The sequence below is a fragment of the Gavia stellata genome, chromosome 27 (assembly GCF_030936135.1).
Source record: "Gavia stellata isolate bGavSte3 chromosome 27, bGavSte3.hap2, whole genome shotgun sequence".
Taxonomy (NCBI): Eukaryota; Metazoa; Chordata; class Aves; order Gaviiformes; family Gaviidae; genus Gavia; species Gavia stellata.
The window spans coordinates 7,728,694-7,748,934 of record NC_082620.1 but is presented as its reverse complement, the minus strand read 5'-3'; the positions used below and the strand labels follow the sequence as shown (position 1 = coordinate 7,748,934).

The following is a 20,241-nucleotide window of genomic DNA, read 5'->3' as shown; positions in this document are numbered from 1 at the left end:
TTGTTGAGCTGCCTTTGTATTACTTTACCTTGAACATATGTTTGCTTTCAATTTTATGGTAGCTATGTCAGGAGAGAGTTAAGATCATAATTATTTCCTTTACTTTCTCCTGTTCCCTGAAACAACAATAATGAGAGAATAAATTTTATAGGTACTTAATGCAAGAACCTGCTGTTCTGAGTCCATTCTTAAATAAGCAACGTAAGGATAAAATTATGAGCAAAAATTTTACTCTTCATGGGTTTTTCCCTCTGAATAATATTTTTTACATGGCAAGGTTTTGATAATGGGGGGGCTGCATGGGTGGCCTCTTGTCAGAAGAGGCCAGGGGCTGCCCTGAGCTGGACACAGCTGTTTCCAGCTGGTTCCGCAACAGACCTGCTGCTCACCAGAGTTGTGGCAACAGCAAAGCTGGTGATGCCTCTGTAAACGTATTTAACAAAGGGTAAAACACTGCACAACAGTGAGGAGTGTGGGGGGGGAAAAGTGCGAGAAACAGTTCTGTGGAGGCAGAGGTAAGAGAAGGAGGAGGAGGGGTTCTCCAGGTGTCAAAGCAGATATTTCCCCTGCAGCCTGTGGAAGTTTTGGAAACCATGGTGGAGGAGGCGTTTCTGTGCGGCCCATGAAGAGGACCACAGCGGAACAGATATTCACACTGCAGCCCATGGAGAACCCCACGCCAGGTGGATATATCCTGAAGGAACTGCAGCCCATGGAAAGCCCAGGCAGGAGCACATTCTCCAGGCAGGAGCACATTCTCCAGGCAGGAGCACATTCTCCAGGCAGGAGCACATTCTCCAGGCAGGAGCTGTGGCTCATGGAGGACCTACAGTGGAGCAGGGGAAAAATGTGAGGAGGAAGGAGCAGCAGAGAGAGACTGTTATGGATTGACTGCAGTCCCCCATTCCTCATCCCCTGCACCACTCAGGGGGGAGGTAGAGGAGCTGGGAATGAAGGGGTGAAGTTGAGCTTGGGGAAAAAAGGGCGTGAGATAGGGGGGAATATGTTGGTTTAATTTATCTTCTGTTTCTCACTATCCAAGCCTGTCTTAATTTGCAGTAAATAATTTTCCCCGAGTCTGTTTTACCCATGGTGGTAATCGGTAAACAACCTTCCTGTCTTTATCTTGACCCACAAGCTTTTTCATCTTATTTTCTTCCCACTGTCCTGATGAAGAGGACTGAGAATGCACTTGGGTGGGCATCTGGCAGCCACCCAAGGTCAACCCACCACAAATGCTATGAAAGATATCACAAATAAAGCTACGATGGATCATTCCATTCAATTGATTCTGATTTGGTTGAGATTTTCTTTCACCTGAGTCATAATTTTTAACATTCCTCTTAATTTTAACCTTAGTCATCATCATCGTCAGCCATTTACTTTCCTCTATTTAAGGCTGCGGGTCAAAATACAGCGTTCTATTGTCTTTTTGAGTAAGAAGTACAGTAAGAGTGTTTTATACTGTGACTTAAAAACTTTACCTGAACTTGTAATGTTGTGACACAGTAACAGTAAGAGGTAGTTAATATATAATTGTGACATACTAACTATTTATTTATTGTTCCTTTGATGATCAGCTGTGAATAGTCATCGTCTGGAGATCTGGGCTGGTGCCAGAAACCACCAAATCCCATCAAGTTCTGCAACCAACTTGAGTTAATGGAAGACACTGAGAGGAAAACAGTTAACTCCTGTGTATGTAGTGTGGGGAAGAGCCAAATTCATTATATATTTCCCTTCATTCATATGTGTATGCAGTGATCTAAAACTGGGTAATTAGTATGCCAACTTCATAATTTACAGCAAATGTGTTATACCCTAAAAATAGTAGCAAATACCTTTTTTTTATATGCTGAGGTGTTGTTATGAATGTCAAATATACTTTTATGATGTAACATTCAGCCTTTAAAGACTGCAAGTTGTTTACTGCCCTCCCCTGCCCCCAACTGGTGGCTTCTGACTATTCAAGGAAGGATTCTCTAATCGAGGAAATACAGCAAGCTTTGTCTTCAAAAAACAGGACCATAAAAATCATCCTTCTAAATACTGACCTGCAGTCCTAAATTAATAATTTATTTCTGAAGTATTGATAAATCCACTCAAGTTCTTGGAAACTGATGGATGTGTTAGTAGTTCTAAGAAGCTGAGAACCTTCAATTCTCACTGAAATTTGTTCCAAAAATCTTACCCAGCATTTGGTTTCTCTATATATTTTTATAGCAACAATTTTCTTTTTTTCCCCTGTCAAGGATAATAGCCGATGTCAGAATTGTAAATACTCAACAATAATTATATGAAGTACAGTACCAGATGAAATAGAATCCTCAGTAAAATATTTCTCTGAAGCTGTGAAACTTGATTCTTTGTTTATTAGGGAAGTCATTGCTTTAAGTTTGTGCCGCACTTCAACAGAACTTGGAAAACACAAGGAGTAACCTAAATGAATTATACATCCCCATTTGTCAACTGTATCTCCAGGCTGACAAAATGTAATAGACTTAAGTTTTTGGAGAGGTAGTTCTCAATATTATGTTTAATGTATGTTTTCTGCTGTATACCCAGCTGTAAATTTAATATACTGAGTACCTAATGGCTGTCATGGTGAATTTATTTTTATATTTGGACTTAATTAAGATTTTAAAACCTATCAGCACAAACAAACAAAAATGTCAAAACTATTTTCTTTCACTGGATTTGAGTGTAGAAGCTATCTTTTTGACATATGTTGCATCTGGGAACTGAAATCTACTGTTTCTGTCATTAGCAATTCTGGATTTGCACTGGCTGATTTACCAGTCCCTAAGGGAGATAGAGCCAGAATCTGGATCGGACACCCTAAATGGAGCAGGAGATGCTTCGAGCAGCCAGTGTGGTAAGTAAAGATAATGGATTAGTTGACTGCTCAGCTTTTTAGTTAACTGAAAAATGAAAAAGTATCTTTGCATAGCAGTAATACAAACAGGCAGTTCTTAAGTGATTTTTTTTTTGGCCCAGAGTGCTGAATTTCTTATAATAAATAGAAACAAACCAATTTTATGACACTGATTCCATTTTATGAGAGAAGCCTATCCCTCTTAGGGTTTCTTTTCAGTTATTTTAATCAGGCAAAACATACTAGTGTGCAGTAAGATCAAAAGAGTTCAAGTAATAATTTCTACAGTCTTAATTCATTTACCAAAAATAAAATAGAACCTAAAATTTGAATCTGGAGTCCAAATTTTATACCCTGCACTAATGTTCAGAAATACTACTCGTATTTCACATACTTCTAGTAACAACTTTGACTAGCATGTGAAACTGGTCCCATAAATGCAGCAGTTACAGTATCTTAAATTGTGGGAGTGCTAGTTTCAGGAAAAATCAGAAATACGCAGCCATATAAGCTTTTATGTTGACGCAAAAGCCATTTTACATTGATATAAAATATTCAAGCAGACGGTGCAGGCAGAAATTTTTAAATTTTTCCTGACTTAATATTCTTCGTTTTCCTGACATATCTGATTTGTAATTCTTGGTGCGTGAACAGCCAGCAAGCTTTAACCTGTGAGTTACTTTGATGCTGGAGTAACCAGTTCTAGTACTGCCAGTCCAAGCAGTGAGGAGTTGAGAGTCAAACAAACCACTTTTCCTTCAGAAACATCCATGACCTGATTTGGCTTATTATACTAAGGTTCTAAAGGTGGTGAATTTGGGTTCTGTTTATTTGTATTGTGAGATTTCAAACACTGGAATTGACAAAGCCTTGCTCTGTATTCATAACACTAGAAGGCATAACACTTTCTCTTGATCCCCTCATTGCAACAAAGAGGTTTAAGAAAAAAAAACAACCACAAAATACTGCTGGCCATGTAATAAAATCACAACAGTCAGTGACTTAGATTTGAAGTTTCAAATTTGATGCTTCTGAGGAGACTTTTTGTTGACCACTTGGTAACTGGGACTCCAAAGGTAACTGTCCTAGCAATGTGTTACTTTGTGAAATGCATGAAAAACGAGCAGTTGCTTTTGCAGTCTATGTGCAAATCCTGTCTGTGACTCATGCAATTTAATCAATTAGAAACAAAATCTCTTGTGACTCTCTGGATGGGATACCATATGTTGCAACAGAAAAAGAGCACTTTTAGAGGAAGCATTTCAGTGTTTTTGGAAAGATGGCATTGCAGAGAAAACATATAAAATGTGTTTTGCTTTAAATATTAGGACTTCAAAACAAAACCTAGTAATTCTTTTACATAGTTCACTGAGCTAAAGGTAGTTTTGGGGATTGAAGGCATCCTGTTGTTACAGGCAGTCAACCATAGTTTTCTAGTCTTACCGTGTCACTACTTGGGAATGCACATTTGTGTGCTTGTGCATGTGTACTTGTGCTAGTTGATCCATTTTGCTGCGCCCTGTAGGAGGATGAAATAATATATGTACAAATGATTGCGCTTTTTTCCATAATTTTGAAATATTCTTCTGTCCTGTAAAATGATGGAACAACAAAGGGACTGTGCAAGAGTCACGTACACGTTCATCCTAGCCATACCTCTGTCTCCCGCTGTCCCGCCCTTTTTATTTTGATTGTCACACAGGCATGCATCATTTGCAAAAAATTACTAGTTCATGCAGTTCTATTTTGCTCTTTTTCAGTTGTTTTTTTATTAACTCACCTAAATAAATGAAACATACTTAACACCCGAAATATTAACGATATCCCACAATTACCAGTATCAAATAAATATGTCTTCCTTTTCTTTGGCTTATTCCAAGGGCATTTCATTACAAGATCTTGGGGTCTTGCATAGAAATAATGTTCTTCCTTTTGTGGAACACTATAACAGAAAGAGTGGAGGTAGAGTTCTGGCACAGTATTTCCAGATGTCATCCTTCCACAAAAATCCTAATCCGGATCAGGTAGATGCTTCGTTCCTGTTGCACTTTAAGTGAGAATAGTAGTAGTAGTATTACTCTGTATTCTCTACTAAGACAATGCAGATTAATTTCTGTGTGTTTTTAGACTCGAAATCTTTCATATAATTGAGTATTTAAGTAATCAGTGTTCTATGAAAGGGAGAAGGATTATAAGCTCAGGTGCTTTTGATCACACATGAGGTCAGGGGAAGCAAATGTGGACCTTTGGGACATTGTATTTTTCATTTTTAGACTCTTCTTATTCACAGATCAAGTTTGCCCAAAGCCACCCTACACATGCCTGTTTGTGATGGTCCCTTAACGTGATCATTACTTCAGCAGGACTTCTTGGACCTCAGAATTCTAGTCTATTCTTAAATATCCCTCAACCACAAATGTTTTCTGTACTTGGGGTTCAGTGATTAGAAAATGCCAGCTGCAACAGACTATGAGGACCCTGCTACTCTATTTTCTGCATTTTATTTAAGAGTACGGTGTTTTTATGGTGCTGGGATTTTGAAGAATTAGGCTTTTAATTTTGAATTTTTAAATTGAGTTTTTAGGTGTTCTGTCGAGGTTGTGTCCAGAGCAATTTCTTCATAAGATAGCGTTGTCTTTCTGAGTGTTCATGGCAGACAAATATTTGGACTTTTCAGAGTTAACTAATCATCATTGATTTCAGTGAGTGAATTGTGTGTTTGGTCAAGGACATTGCAATGATTGGTACTGGAAGGCAAATTACATTAAGTGAGGCAGAGGAGGTAGAAGGAGTGGGAAAAGATGCCTAGGAGACTAGAAGAAAGGAAGGAGGGAAGAGAGAAAAGGACAAATGAGAAGAATGAAAAACACTTGAAGAGCTATTGAAAGATTCTTTTCTTCAGCTCTACTGATTTTTCTTCTGATTCTTCTCATCTCTGCTTTGGGAGAGAAATGTTGGCTAACTCTCAAAATACCTGGGAATATCTTCTGCTGATGCATAAATGATGAGATCCTTGAGGTTTTCACGCATCACTGCCTATAGTATGGGTATAATCATGCAGTGATGGAGAATCATCCAGTTTTTATCCAGTATTGATGAACTGTCAGTGAAAGAGTTCCAAGAGGTTTTGTTGTTTAGTAATAACATAAATGGAACTGTGGTTTAAATATGGATGTTTTCCCATATTTGAAATAGGTAATGAGATCCACACCCATAGAAGATGTATTAGATGTAATTTGACTGGAAAGTCTCTTTAGTCACTATCTAGTAACATATACCTTACGCTTACAAATTAATTTCTAGTAGTTTCATGGTGTTGGCCAAGCTAGTGAGCTTGGTATCAATGCAGCTCTTTGGGGGGGGTGGGGGTGTTTTTTTTTCTTACTACTAGTGATGTATTTTTACAACATTACTTGTTTCTGTGTTAATTATTTTCCAAGACTCTTTTGTAAAACAGATAATAATGACTACTTAAAGTAGGATTAGACAGATTACTGAATGGACTTAGAGTAGCAATGTTAACTTGGTTATTTCAGTTTGCTACGCTAATGGAAGCAACACGTGCATGTTCAACAATGTTCTGCTCTATATTCTTGATGTTATTACAAGATGTCACAGTGTAATAAAGAAATTTCTAGGCACTGGGATCAGTGACATAGTGTTGCTAGTTGTCCAGATTGTTTTAATCCCTCTGTTTTACATTTGCTTCATATCATCATATTTCTGCCGCATCAGCTAAAATGTTTTTCATATTTCTGGATTGAAGGATGTTATTGTGCTACATGTCTTAAATTTAGGGGAATTTACAAGACTGAGTAACAAGCTTTCAATTGAAACCAGGGCTAGGAATGTATGGAGCTTTCCTATTAAGCCAACTCAAATGTATCGCTGGTTCATTGTTTAGAAGATTGGAGCTGTAAAAAGTTCAAGTTTTGGCTCCTACTGTTTTTTAGGTCGCAAGTACTTAGCCTTAAGTATTCTGCCATCTCATTCAAGCTTATCACTATGTGATACTTTTTCTTCCTTCACCCACTAACTCCACTGAGTTCCACTAAAAGTATATCTCACTCAGATACTTTTTTGAAGGTTCATTATGGATGAATGGGTACTCTTCTTATTTTACCATTGTGAGTATTCAACTGGTAACATTGGATTTGAATGAGGAACAAAACACACTTAGGTAAAGTAGTAACTGATAATTTTAATTGTTCATTTAAGCATAAAGATCATAGTTCAGATAGCCAGTAATTTTAATGTAGGTCTGAGTAGGATACAAGACAAACAAGGTTAGATTTCCAAGATTGGAGCTCATGGAATTGCAGGCAGTTTGTTTAACAAAAAAGAGCTACTCTTCACATCATAATGTTATAGCTCTGCGCTAACAAAACGTTGACTGTATGCATAAATTTAATCACATAATAAATGCCTTAATGGATTAAAATGGCGCATGTAACTAAATAGTCTGAGGAAAAAATTTATTTTGTGCCACTCCATGTTTAAAATTTTTCTTTGTAGTAGTGCTAAAGTTTTCTTTGTAATAGTGCTAAAGTTTTCTTTATGGCCTTGATAATTCAGGAGAATACATATTAATCTGTAATAGAAATAACTTGAACATAAATGTTTTGGCATTGTCCTTTAACTGGCAGTACTTAATTTGATTCATTGAAGTTTTAGATTCATCAATAATGAGAAAGTTTACATGGTGAGAGAGATTATCTTTTGCAGGAATTTATACATTGAAATTTATTCAAAAAATGGGAGGGTAAATATGATGATTTATCTTTGGAGCATTCAGGAGGGCTGAGCCAAACCTGCATCTTTTTGTAGTAGTTGGACATGTTGTAATGAAAGGATTTGGAGCAATTTTATACCTGCTAACGCAGCGTGCCTGGGAAAAATGTCCTGCTTTCTCCCTACTATTTCTTCATCCAATAAGCTCTTTTTAGACTATTTGACAAAAGTGAGTGTGTAACTTAATTTGGGAACAGCATCAGATGACACAGAGGCTGTCATATGTTAGTTAAAAGAAAAGGAAGAAGAAAAATAGTTACCATAACAACTGACTCACCACTTGTATTTCCAGGAGAGAGAATATCTTAAAAGAAAATGTAATAGGTCAGTCACATGCATGTTAGTGTTTTCAATGAAAAAGCATGAAACATTTTTTCACGGGTGGCAAGAATTTTTTTTTTTCTTACTCAAGTAAGGTTTTGATATCAAATATAAGATGATGCTTCTTAGATGATCATTGCTATTACTGGAAGCAGCAGCAAGTAAGTATGTTTAAAAAAAACAAAACAAAACCCCCCAACACTGAATGCTTTGGACAGCTGACCAGACAGAATCTGTATTAAACAATGGAATCACAACACTATCAGGTGGTTTGTGGTTTTTTTTTAGCCTTACTGATTTTTTTTAATCTTGAAGACTCAGAACAATCTATTTATTTTTTTCATTCGTTGTTGAGGACCTGATTCTGTTCATGTTTGAAGTCAACAAGAGTTTTACCTTTTGACATCTGTGTTTGCATGATCAAGCCTTAACATGATTTATTTTATATTTTGTGTCAGCTTCTCTGAGCTGACTTCAAAGCCCTCTTCCCCATCCATGTTTCCTACTTCTCCACTGACGCCCATAGTGCTAAAACTCTTGACATCATCAATAGCGGTAGCCTGAGGATCATCAAAGACTTCTTTGAAGACTCGTTAGTAATTTCCACTACAGACAAGTATTCTGCTGAAAAAAAGGTTTTGACTCTACCCCCTCTTTCCTGTGGGCAGTGATAAATAAAGAACTTCTGTGAAATTAAATTATTTTAAATCTGGCATTTCATATGTTCTTCTGGGTGGGGGCAAGGGGAAACTACAGCTATAATTAGGTTACTCCTCTATTTTATTATTTAGTTTTGTTATTATCTGGCCTGTGTTTCAGCTAGCAGTTGCTAGAAGCAGCTGCTTCTTTTAGCTGATAGATATTCATTGTAATTTTGATCATTTTATCTGGAATTTTGTGTGAACCCATCACTGTAGTAATTACCGTATTTCAAAAGTAAAGAAGCCTGACTTCTCCGCATGTGACATGGAAAAAGAAATATTAGGTTTTGGACTCATGTAAATTAGAGTCACTTAGGGAGAACTTAGGGAGAAATAATTTTTCATTAGCAACAATATGTAAATTTAGTATCTAAATTGTCTACAACAACTTTATTTTCTTAACAGTTTCTCTTTTAGGTCTCTTAAAGGTGTGAAAAGACACTTATTTGGGTATAGTAAGGAGAACCTGTTAGGGCCCACAGTTAGGCATTTCACTGATCTGCAGCTCTTCCTGAGAATCACTGCTTCCCATTGATTTCTCAATGCCACAAGGTGGTTGCTTGAAAGAACAAATTATTCTTAGTGTATGTAAGTTCTGTGAATTTAAACGTACACATTTAACTGCCTTGAGACAAGCATCAGGACAAGCGACCCAATACAATTACACGGCCAGAGCACACTGTCTGCACACATGGTTATCTGTACTATCTCAAGAGATCTCGCTTGTACTCACTGGAACAAAGTGTGGTTATGTAGTATTTCACTGTTTGTCTCGTGAGATTTTGAAGTAATGCTAATAACAAAATCGCAGTGTCTGCCTTTTCTACTGCAGTTTCTTTTTAATGTTGCTTAAAATGACACTGTTTAGGTTTGTAAGTCCACAGTTTGACCAATCTTAGTATTTTAAAAGTAATAGGGGAAATCTGCATTCTAAATATCCACATGCATTTTAAATCTACTACTCAAATAATAATGAAAAGATTATTTTAATGGACCTTTTGAGGAATGAGTTCCATTGCAGTCAAACTCGGATATATTGACTCCTCAATCTCGGTTCAGCAAAGCCTTTCATAAACTGTCTAAGATGTTTTAAAGACAATGAGATTTAAGCATATTTTTACACATTCTGCATGTGGTAGCTTGTGTGGATGAATAATCTCAAATTAGTATTTTACTCAAGGTTTATATTGCGATGAATGCTTAAAAAAAAAAGGAAGGATATGCTAAGCTTGGAGTACACTTTCTTGTATTTCTATAGGGAGAATACTGAAAGTATAAAGTATACCTTCTCCCCCAAAAGCCCCTTTTTTTCCTTAAGGGTTTTGCAGTTAGGAGGTCGCTTCTCATCTGTGGTTTTTGTAATCTTAATCTTAATTGAAATATTCATTAATATTAATTAAAAATAAGTATGCTATAATACTAGGAAATCCTTGTGAAAAAAAGAAAAATCCTGTTTGTACAGATTTATACTAGAATGTGTATAAAAATTGGTAGCTTGTCTCACCTTTTAGACAAATGTTAGTACACTAGTAGCCTTACAGAATTATATCTAAAAAGAAGTAATTACAAAAAGCATCTTATAGTACTGTGTTGAAATAGTAGCTAAATCAATTTGTTAGAGTCCTCTCTATAATTTCTAATACATATCTGTAATCGCATTTCACAACAACAGGGCAACAAAGTGATGATTAACATGTTTGCTAATTTTGTAATTAGAAACTTGGGCTAGTCCTAAACATGCTGATTCTATTAGACTTGCAAGGAGTGCTGGAGATGTTGCACTAATTGTGATAAAAGGGGTCCCAGCATGTGTCAAGCACATCCACGTTAACTCAATTTAATAAGGCATCAATTTGAAGTTAGAATCTAACTGTACAAGTCTCTTATCTGCTTTGCTTTACTTCTGTAGCCTATGATATGTTTCCCAGGTAATTATGTTATTCTGAGACTGGTTAATTTTTTTAAAAAAAGATAAATTATTGGGTGGTAAAAGAGAATTAAGCTTTCATATCAAAGTTCTTTGAATTTATCTAGATTCAAAGTTCCTGTATGACCATTTATCTTGTCAATAAAAACCAAAAACCACAAAGGACAACCTAGATAAAATTTTAGACTTAAGTTTGTATTTTTACTGAAGATGCTTCTTGCTGATGCCTGTTATACTTCTATGTTCTCATCAAATTGAACATTTTGATTTAGTACTTTTAATGAGCAGAATTTCTTTGTTTTCATCTGTTCTGCTTGTATCTTCAGTCTAAATAAAACAAAGCTGTGGTCCCAAGCATTATGAAAAACAGATTTTCTTTTTTTGTTTCCTCTGGTAGCTACATAGAAGTAGAAGCCACTTCTGAAAATATAGATGTTGTGATGTAGTAATGACCTTTTGAGAAAACCGTTATTAGAGTTCAGTTGAGTCCAGAAACTTCTAGCATACTTTGACCACTAAAATATTTCCCTTTCTAAATCATGCAGTAAAATAATTTGGGATTTTGAATCTGACCATATAAAAGGATCATTCTGAGCCCTGGTATGAGTGGTGTTCATTTTGGTGCTAAGCTTAAGAAAATAAGAAAGAAAAATATAAAAAGCTTTCCTTTCTTTGGGTCTTTGGTTTATTTTGTTTTCAACTTTCAGATTGGCTGCTTGGCATTTTGCTTAAAAGAAAAGCCAAGCTCACACATATGGAAGATTGCCAGATACTCTAAACCCTATTTTGGTCAAATTACAGTACCCAGATTTTGGTAACAAAGCGCATTGATTTTATATTCAAAAAGATTTTTATATTTAGTCTGTTAACCTTTTGTAATTCCCACCCACAGCTTTAAACTGTAGAACATTTTTATGCTAATTGTTGTCAGTAGGGTATCTGCCATGGCCCCTTGGTAATTTAAATCCATTGAATTGTAATGCAGGTGCCGATAATTGCAGAACTGCTATTGTCTGACTGGCTGCAGCATACATGTCTCAATTCTTTTCAAATTGGATTTGAGACCACTTCAAAAAAAAAAAAACAACCCATATTTGAAGATAACCTTACATCATATTTACAATAAAGAAAAAGATTTGAAGAATTTTTCCTTTCATTTCTAAGACATTTTTACGTACTCGCAGTTTTAAAACAGTCTTCATTGTGTCAGATTCTAAGGTTCAGCAGCTATTGTGTAGTTTTTAAAATGTCTGTTAGTCCCTTTGGTTTTGGATGTGTATAGGAATTTTTGTCTAGTAGTTTCTGAAGATATGGTTGTTTGGTGTAATGTCATAATCCAGTGAGTATGACATGGGAGTGGGAGGAAAAAAGAGGTTTTGTGCTCTGAGCCCAGATCGTCTGAGTGGTATTGGACAGATTACTTCCTTCTAGTCTTGCTTTTCTCAGTATAAAATAATGACATTGCTTTTCCTTTAAACATCTCAAAACAGTGCGTCTAATCTGAACTACGTTATAGTCAACAAAAATCTGTCCTATAATTTTAATGGGCATATATGTTTTCTATCTGTAAGAAAACGTAATATTCTTTATTTTACTAGAATTTTCATTATATTCATAAGATCTACGTAGTGCAGAGTTAATGATTATGCAATAGCACTTTGTTTGGAATACACAATATGCTAAAGTGCTGCCTGGGAAAATATTTTAAATACAGAGTAGTCATTACTTTTATTAAATGATTATAATTTTAGTGGGTTTGATGAACCCTCCCTCTGAGTGAAGTCTTTGTTTCCACAGAATGCTTTAATATGGATGAGAGTCACTCTCAGGAGAAAAAAATCTTTGGTTAACTGAAGTTACTATACAGAGAAAGAAGGTAAATTTAGGTTCAAAAATAGAAGCATTTTATTGTCTTCAGTGTAAGATTTTTTTTTTAAATTAAAAACACTTGAATTCAATACTAATTTCCAAAGATCGAATTAAAAAGGTGTTCTAACAGTTTAAAGGCAGTGATCAAATAGTAGTGAAAAATCATTGCTGGGAGCTGGAGTTCCAGGTTCCTGGCTGGGAGCATGGCTTTCTCAGCAGAACTGGATTCAGGATGGGCTGTTTGGTTTTGGCTCTGTTGTCGCTTGCTGTAGAAGTTTCGTTGTGAAGATGTAACTATGTGACTGTTGCAGTATCTAGTAGTGGTAATACAGTGATTAACTCCGGTGGGTTTGCATTAAGATACAAAACACAGGATTCACTGTTGTTTCCTCACGCCTCTTTATAACTATTTGTCTGGACCTAGTTACTGAAGTTCTAGGGATCTGGACACTTCTTTTCTTTTAGCCTCACCCTGAAATAGTTAATTTGGCTTATTTTGAAGCAAAATGAATTAATATTGCAAATACAAGAAAAAATTCTGTGGAGGTTAAATTACCTAGAGCGTAATATTTCACATCTTAGTGAATATTCAGATTTAATTGGCTAAAAACTTCAGTGATGAACAGCTGATTGGAGTAAAGCTCCTGCTTTGCCTAGGAGTTACAGCTCCTGCTGGAAGACTGTCCATTTAATTCTCCTTTTCAGGTCCTCTTGAACATATATATATATATATATATATATGTAAAATAAATCTGTTCTTAAATGAGTAAACTAAACTTGTCCAAGGGTCTTTTGAACTAGAGACTTTTTTGTACTTCTGGTGGATAGGTTTATTATCTTTACTATCTTACTCATGTAACTAAGATAGTATGAGCCTGTTGAGATAAATGGGTGCAGCTTTTATTTATATAAACGTATGTTCTAACTCATATGGTGTTTTAAATCCCTTCTAATGCATGTTGTGTGCATATGAAACCTTAAATCCAGCCATGAAGAAGGTAATTTTGGGGAGTAAATCCTGACTGGAGCTGCATACTTGGAATTCTTGTTAACTCAGCCTCCCTGGTTCAGGCTTTTGGGGATTCTGTTTACCTATACTACAATCACAGTGGTGCTAGTAACAGTTCTTTTTTCTTACTACTTGAAGTTTTATAATGCATGAGTATGCTAAATAAGGTCTTTATCCTGTGGCAAGACAACTCAGACTCAAAAGCATAAGCTAAAGGATTATATAGAACCCTTAACTTTTAAATGCTTTGGGTTTTGTCAAATTGACCTAAAACCTTGCTCTGACATGCTATTGGGATTTTTTATTAATTGAAGTTAGCTTTGCCACATACTAATGGAACAGAAGTTTCTCAGTTAACAGTTGATTTCAGTCTCGATGCCTTCATGGTTTCATGTTTTTCAACCAGCAGTGAAGGCAAACTATGTTAAATATGTTGTCTGTGTTTTACATTAGGGAAGTTTGGGGTTTGCTATTGGAAACATGCAATGTGTTTTCCTTATGGAAACTCTGGCATGCTAGCTGTGTGTGGTTCATTTTTATTATAGGTCATTTGAACACCATTTTCTAACATTGGCTGTATTTTTAAAGCAGCACTGAGAGATAAATTCACCTAGTAATTGTTTTACAGTATGTGTGTGTACGTGTGTTTAAAAAATGGGGGGTTGATTTAAGAGAATACCTGTTTTGGAATGTCAGTAGCTTCCCAGACTGGATTTATGACGGAAAAGAACAAACTATGTAAGCAGTATCAATAAGCAAGGCATACATTCCCACCAACTATGCTGTGTTATAATACTACCTGTGCAGCTTACACCTGATGGAGCCCTTTCAAATGACAGAAATGGACTCTGATTTAGCCACTAGGTATGCCAGGTGTAAATTTTATTCTGGTGGCATCATATTAGATTGATAGAAAGGGTTGTCTAGAAATAAGCTTGTCATTCAGAAACGTTACACTAAGAAAGTTGGTCACCAAGTATCAAACAGTTGCTAGTCCCAAAGGTAACCTACGGCTGAATGGTGATTGGGATTTTATCGTTTCAAAACATTGGCAAAATGTAGCTTTCTTCTAAAAATAAATTATTTGCTTAGTTCTAATAGTCATGATGTTCACTATGGAAATACAGTTTTACAGTTCCTTAGTTTTACTGTGTTTTGCCCATTTGCTGAGCATTGATAAATGGAATTTGGCAGTAGACCTAAATTACCTCTTTGAAAATGGCTGGCAATGTATGTATTCCCAATGACCAAGGGAGGACACATCTTCGAGAAGAGTATACATATGGAAAAAGATATGACTATACCTACTTTTGTGTAATGCTTGTACAGTGTGTGAGAATCTAAACTGAAGTTTCTGTATCTTACCCTGCCTCACCTTGAAAGGTCCAAAGTAGGTTATACTAGGTGCTGAGAATTCAGTTGTCCTTAGCTGTAATAGAAAGTGAGGGTGGCTGTCAACTTTTCTTGTCATGTCACATGGAGAAGACAATGTTAATTGGTTGTTCTCCTTAGGTGTTGATAATCCTGTAATGCAATTTAATGATCTTTCTTGGTTTTAACCTTTTATTTTATAGTGACAATTAGTTCCATAGCAACAGTTGGTTTGATTTGCAATCATAGTACTTAGAGTACTAAAGCTTCAGAAAATCTAGCCTGGATTTCTAATCTTTGGGTGACTAAAGACACCAATATTTGTTTATGGAGATATTCCTTCTGACTAGATTCCAGAGTAATACTTGTATTATTCTTATGTTGATTCCTACTGTGTACCAGATTCGAGAGGTTTGCCAGCAAAACCCATTTCTCAAGGAAATTCAGTTGGTATCAGAACTCTCTGCGGGAAACGGGCACAAACATCAGTACTCTATTAAGGCAGCAGAAAAAATAAAAAAACATTAAGTGTAGAATAGTCTTTTGGAATAGAAAGTACTGGTAATTGGCTGAGGTGCAGTACAGAATGTACAAACCTGTCTCAAAACAAGTCTTAAATAGGAGAATGTCTATTAATAGGGACACTAACAAAACAGACACTTGACCGATGTTGGTTATATTGTTTAGAATACTAGGGAAGAATTTCTATGTACTGCAGCAGTGATTGTGGTGTAAAAACTGATACAGAATAGACAAAACTAGAAGATAAATTCCAGTAGGATGTTCTTTCGTGCATTCATGAGTCTGCAGGTGGAACAAACAGCACTTTCTTTCAGAATACTTTTTAAAGAGCACTGAGCAAAGACAAACCTGCCTTTTAGAAACAGCACATTGTTAATGTTACAGTGTAGGGAGGGGAAAAAAGTCCACACTGGCTCCTCTCTTTTGCTGGAGTATAATTTTTTTATTTGCATTTGCAGAGTTAACATCTATTTCGTATGAGCCTCCTCTTTGCAAAGCACTTGGGAACATTCAGAAGAGTTATGTACCCAGACTCTTTGTAACTTTATTTGCACTCTTGAGTGATATGGAACACCCTGAATATGAATGCCCTAAAATCCCAAGAGATCCTAAACCTCTAAAAGATTAGACTCTGTGTTCTGTTCCTTGGATGCATGGTATATCATATTTTTTGGTTACAGAAGTTAGTCTGCAGTCCGTAATGGAATTTTCAGAGTTCTCTTTTTTAGGAATATAAGTGCTAATGACTTTCAGTAGGCTATCTGCAAAGAAATTGAAGGTCTCACTGTAGCACAGTTATGTATTCTAGGCTTAATCAGGCTGTATTAAAAATTATAGTAATGAAGATGAATCAGAGTAGGCTAATAAACTGCCAGTGTTCCTTGTAAATTCTTTCAACTTACGCATGAGTCTTTCACTGCTATTGTTACCATACTGGCAAGGGAGACTATAAAGTTTTTGCTACACAGAGATTGTCAGTTATACTATGGCCATACTGTGAGAGTTTTAGCATCACAACTACTGTTAAGTGCTTAACTTCTGCAACTGTGTTGTCAAAATATTTTCTTATACTTCTGTCCATCCAGACTGCTGAAAGGAGCAGTCTTGCCTTGCTGTTTCAGATGTGGACTAGATAACTTTTTCAGGTTCTGTTTTCTATGCTGAACTAAATGGTGAAAGACTCATTTAACAGAAATTCATGTGAGAAGAAATCCTTTAACATACTCCTTTCTGCCACTTTATTTCATGAATGCTATAAATGAAATAGGTTCAAATTTTTGTTTTGTTGGCATATACATGTTTTGCATAATATTCTACTGAGTGTATTATTGTAGATATATTGCACTTGGTAATTTTCTTTGGGATCAGTATAGTAGTGAAATAGTCCTCAGTAACTTGAGTTAATATTAGTTTATTTAACAAAAGTTAAATATATTTTGCTTTCTGCTGAACAGATCATCTTTCCTCCCTTTTTTTTTTTCCTTAATGAACAAAGCTCTTTGGTGAATTGACTCTAACATTAAAGACTAATGCAGTGTGTCTGGTCACCTTTAAATGAAATGTCTATTACCCCTAGGACTAATAACTCTTTATTTTAAAAAAGTTCAGTTAAATGAGGATGGTATTACAGCATTTAGTCTGCTACAAACAGCTAATAACTGTTTGCATGATGTTAATAAACATTACATCTGCAACTGTAGGGTTACTGCTTTGTCATCCTTACTGAGGCTTGTTCACTGCCAATATTTTTTCCTTCCTTTCCCCAACCACCCCCCCACCCCCAACTTCTGGCTTGATGTCCTATGCAAGTGATTAGTGTGCTGTAATTGAATTGGCTGTAAAAAGATAATTAATTGATATTTCATTCCCAGAGAGGTCAAGCTGCCCTATCTTGAATGGTTGCTATGAAAGTAGTCATCCTGCTGGTACTTATCGCTCGAAGGTGGCACATGATCTTTGTCTCGCTGATAGTAATAATTGTTGTAATTAAAATTAACATGCAGGGCGTATTTAAGGAGTGATTCTCTGATTTGGACATTTAGCTTCACTTTGAAAGCATGTGAAACTGAAATTTATAAACTTTATTAGGTAGTTTTCTGTGTAGTATGTTTTTAATGCCTGGCACAATACTATCTCATTTGCTGTCTGAACCTTCTTTGTGCCATATTAGCAGTAATGTGGGACAACAGAAATATGTAAGGTTTGTGAGATGACTAATGTGAAATCCTGTTCAGGCACCTTGAAACCATTGATCTTAAACACCTTTTTTTGAACACCTGCTTATTTTGATATTATTTCAGCTAAAGATGGGCCTGAAGAATTTTTTTTAATAAATGCATTATCTAAAGGTGGGATTTCCACTGATGTTTAAGAGGCTCTTAAATAAACAAGGGAGCAAAATTCTAGAAGTGACTTTCTTGGAAAAGGTGGGAAGACTCTAAATAAACGTGGGAGCGGGGCTCACTGTCTCCTATGAAAGTTGTATTTAATTATTTGCTTTGTGTACTTACAACTTTATTGGAGAAGGATTAGGTGACGCAGTAAGTCTTCTGTAGGACTAACAGCTATGGCACTCTTTTTAAAGACTGTTTACAACTGTAGACTTAATGACAATTAAATAATTCTGCCATTCCTAATAAGCCAGGTATGTGCTGTTACTTACCTGTGCATCAGTGCAGGGCGACTTAATCAAGGTCATACAACGAATCAGGGTGTGAATTCAAGAGTTCTTTGTTTCTAGTGCTTCCTCAGATCGCACAACTGTAGCAACTGCAGTCTTTACTTGCTGCTGTAAGTATCTTGACATTCACTGTGCAAATAAGTGCGTTATGGGCAAACCTCTTGAAGGCTTGTGTCAAACAGGAAAACGTTTGCACGAGAAATACTTATATCTCCTTTCTTCCCTAAAGGGTCACTGATGTTCCTTCTCTGCACTGTTAAAGAAGAAAAGTTGAATGGTGTCCCTTACTTCTTTTGAACTTGATTTCCCATCCCTGATGATAGTTATACTAGCCTTGTGACTATAGTGCGCTGCTGAAAGCATCTTCTCGGTGTTAAACATTTCCTTCAAAACTGTGTGGCACAAGAGCTATCAATTAAAATAATAATAAAAAAACAGGTTAAATTTAGTGACACAGGAACCTTTCTGAAACCGTTAGTGCATTAAGAACCTGGAGTTACTCTGTAAGCAGTGTGGTTCTCATTCATTGCCCAGAGAATAAATACTGCTACTACAGCAAAAGCTAATGGAGAGAAAGATGTTATTTAATGTCCTTGCAGAGGCAAAGACTTAACTTTTATCTTGCCATATAATGATAAAGTTATGGCACTGTGGAGATAACTGCAGCATTCGCAACTAGAAATTTCTTACTTTAAGGTGTTCTAGCTAGGATAAAGTATTACAGTTAGAATATTATCTTTCTTTCACACTTTGCCCCACAGAATTTGAGACAAACACTAATGTTTTGTCCTGAATTATTCAACAACAGCTTTCCGACACAAAATATTCCTGCCAGGATAGGAAATTACGTACCAAAGCATTCTCCTGTCTTTTGGTTTGTATTATGAAATGCTTCTTCAAGTTTCCACTTATTAAGAACATGACCAAAACAGCCTTCTTGCAGGTTTTGCAGGGAACAGAAGTTATATATTGTGAAACTGAGTTCCTGCAGGGTCGGTTGGTATAAAATTATCATGAGTAATTGCAGTATTATGCAATTGTTGGCTATGTTGGTTGTGACAAAAACCGTACAAGATGGCATCAGTTCAGTTACACCTGAATGAAGAGAGGAGAAAAAACCCTATTTTGTGTAATGCTGTCAACATAATTTCTTAGGCTTTGCAGTACTTCTTACAGTGGGATCCTGAAGAATATTTCAGAAAAAGAAGGAAAGTAAAAGCTATTAAACTTCTACCTATGTGAACCTTAATGTAAAATACTATATTTGCATAGATTTGATACAGTAAAATAAAGAGAACAATGGGGTAGGCATTTAAAAATTTCAGGAAATAGTTCAGGAAATAACTTGGTCTACTAACTGAAGGCTTGAAACTGCATTGAGAAAATTCTAGGGAAAAGCCTAGATACTATTGTTCAAACTGAGAAAGTGAGATGTGCTCTTTCTGAAAGTTCAGGTGTAGGTAAGATAACTATGTACTTCACTCACAGTAAGATTTTAGTTCTAAAAAGGAAGAGCAGATAAGAGTTTCAGATCAGACAAATTGACATGTGATACAAGTTCTCGTTACAGATTCTTTTCACTGTTGAGTTGTATTCTGGCTTTTATCTTTTTTATGATTTGGCTTGAGTTACTGTAGGGGATGCTAATAGTTTAGTGACCAGGATCCAATTTTGTTTACAGAAAGAAATAATGGGAAATCATGAGAGAATCTTAATATATGTAAATCAAAATCCACCATATTCAAGTGCTGATGATTTTGCATTTGTTCTTAACTTCTGAATGCAAAGGAAAACACTAGCACATCATAAATTACACCATTTTTTGGCACTTTCCTTAAGCACTACACAAATACTTCTTTTTTTCCTGTTGTTTTTTTTTTTGTAGAAAGGAGGCAAAAAGCCAAGTGGCAGGATATCTGCTGAGAAAGCTGAGAAGACGACAGTCTCACAGGAGAAAATGGAAGACAGCAGGTATGTGTGAATCAGTATTCCTGCTGCTCAGCTGGAGAATGCTGTCTGCCGAAAGCAGTTTTCATCTCTTTGCAATACACCACTTCTAACTGGTGTTATTCTCTTGGACAAATGGCCCTGTCTTTTTCTTAGCTGACTACTGTAATAAAACTGCCTTTCACATTTTATGCCAATACATCTTTTACTTCCTTATAACGTGGGCTT

General features: G+C 36.0%; 1 long non-coding RNA gene across 1 annotated transcript; it reads left to right on the top strand.

The window, feature by feature from the left end:
* Nucleotides 1-1,589: 1,589 nt before the first annotated feature.
* Nucleotides 1,590-20,028, top strand: LOC132319349 (uncharacterized). Its single transcript, XR_009484504.1, has 3 exons — nt 1,590-1,698; nt 2,768-2,875; nt 19,952-20,028. It is a non-coding gene; the product is annotated as an uncharacterized LOC132319349 (long non-coding RNA).
* The last annotated feature ends 213 nt before the right edge of the window (nt 20,029-20,241 follow it).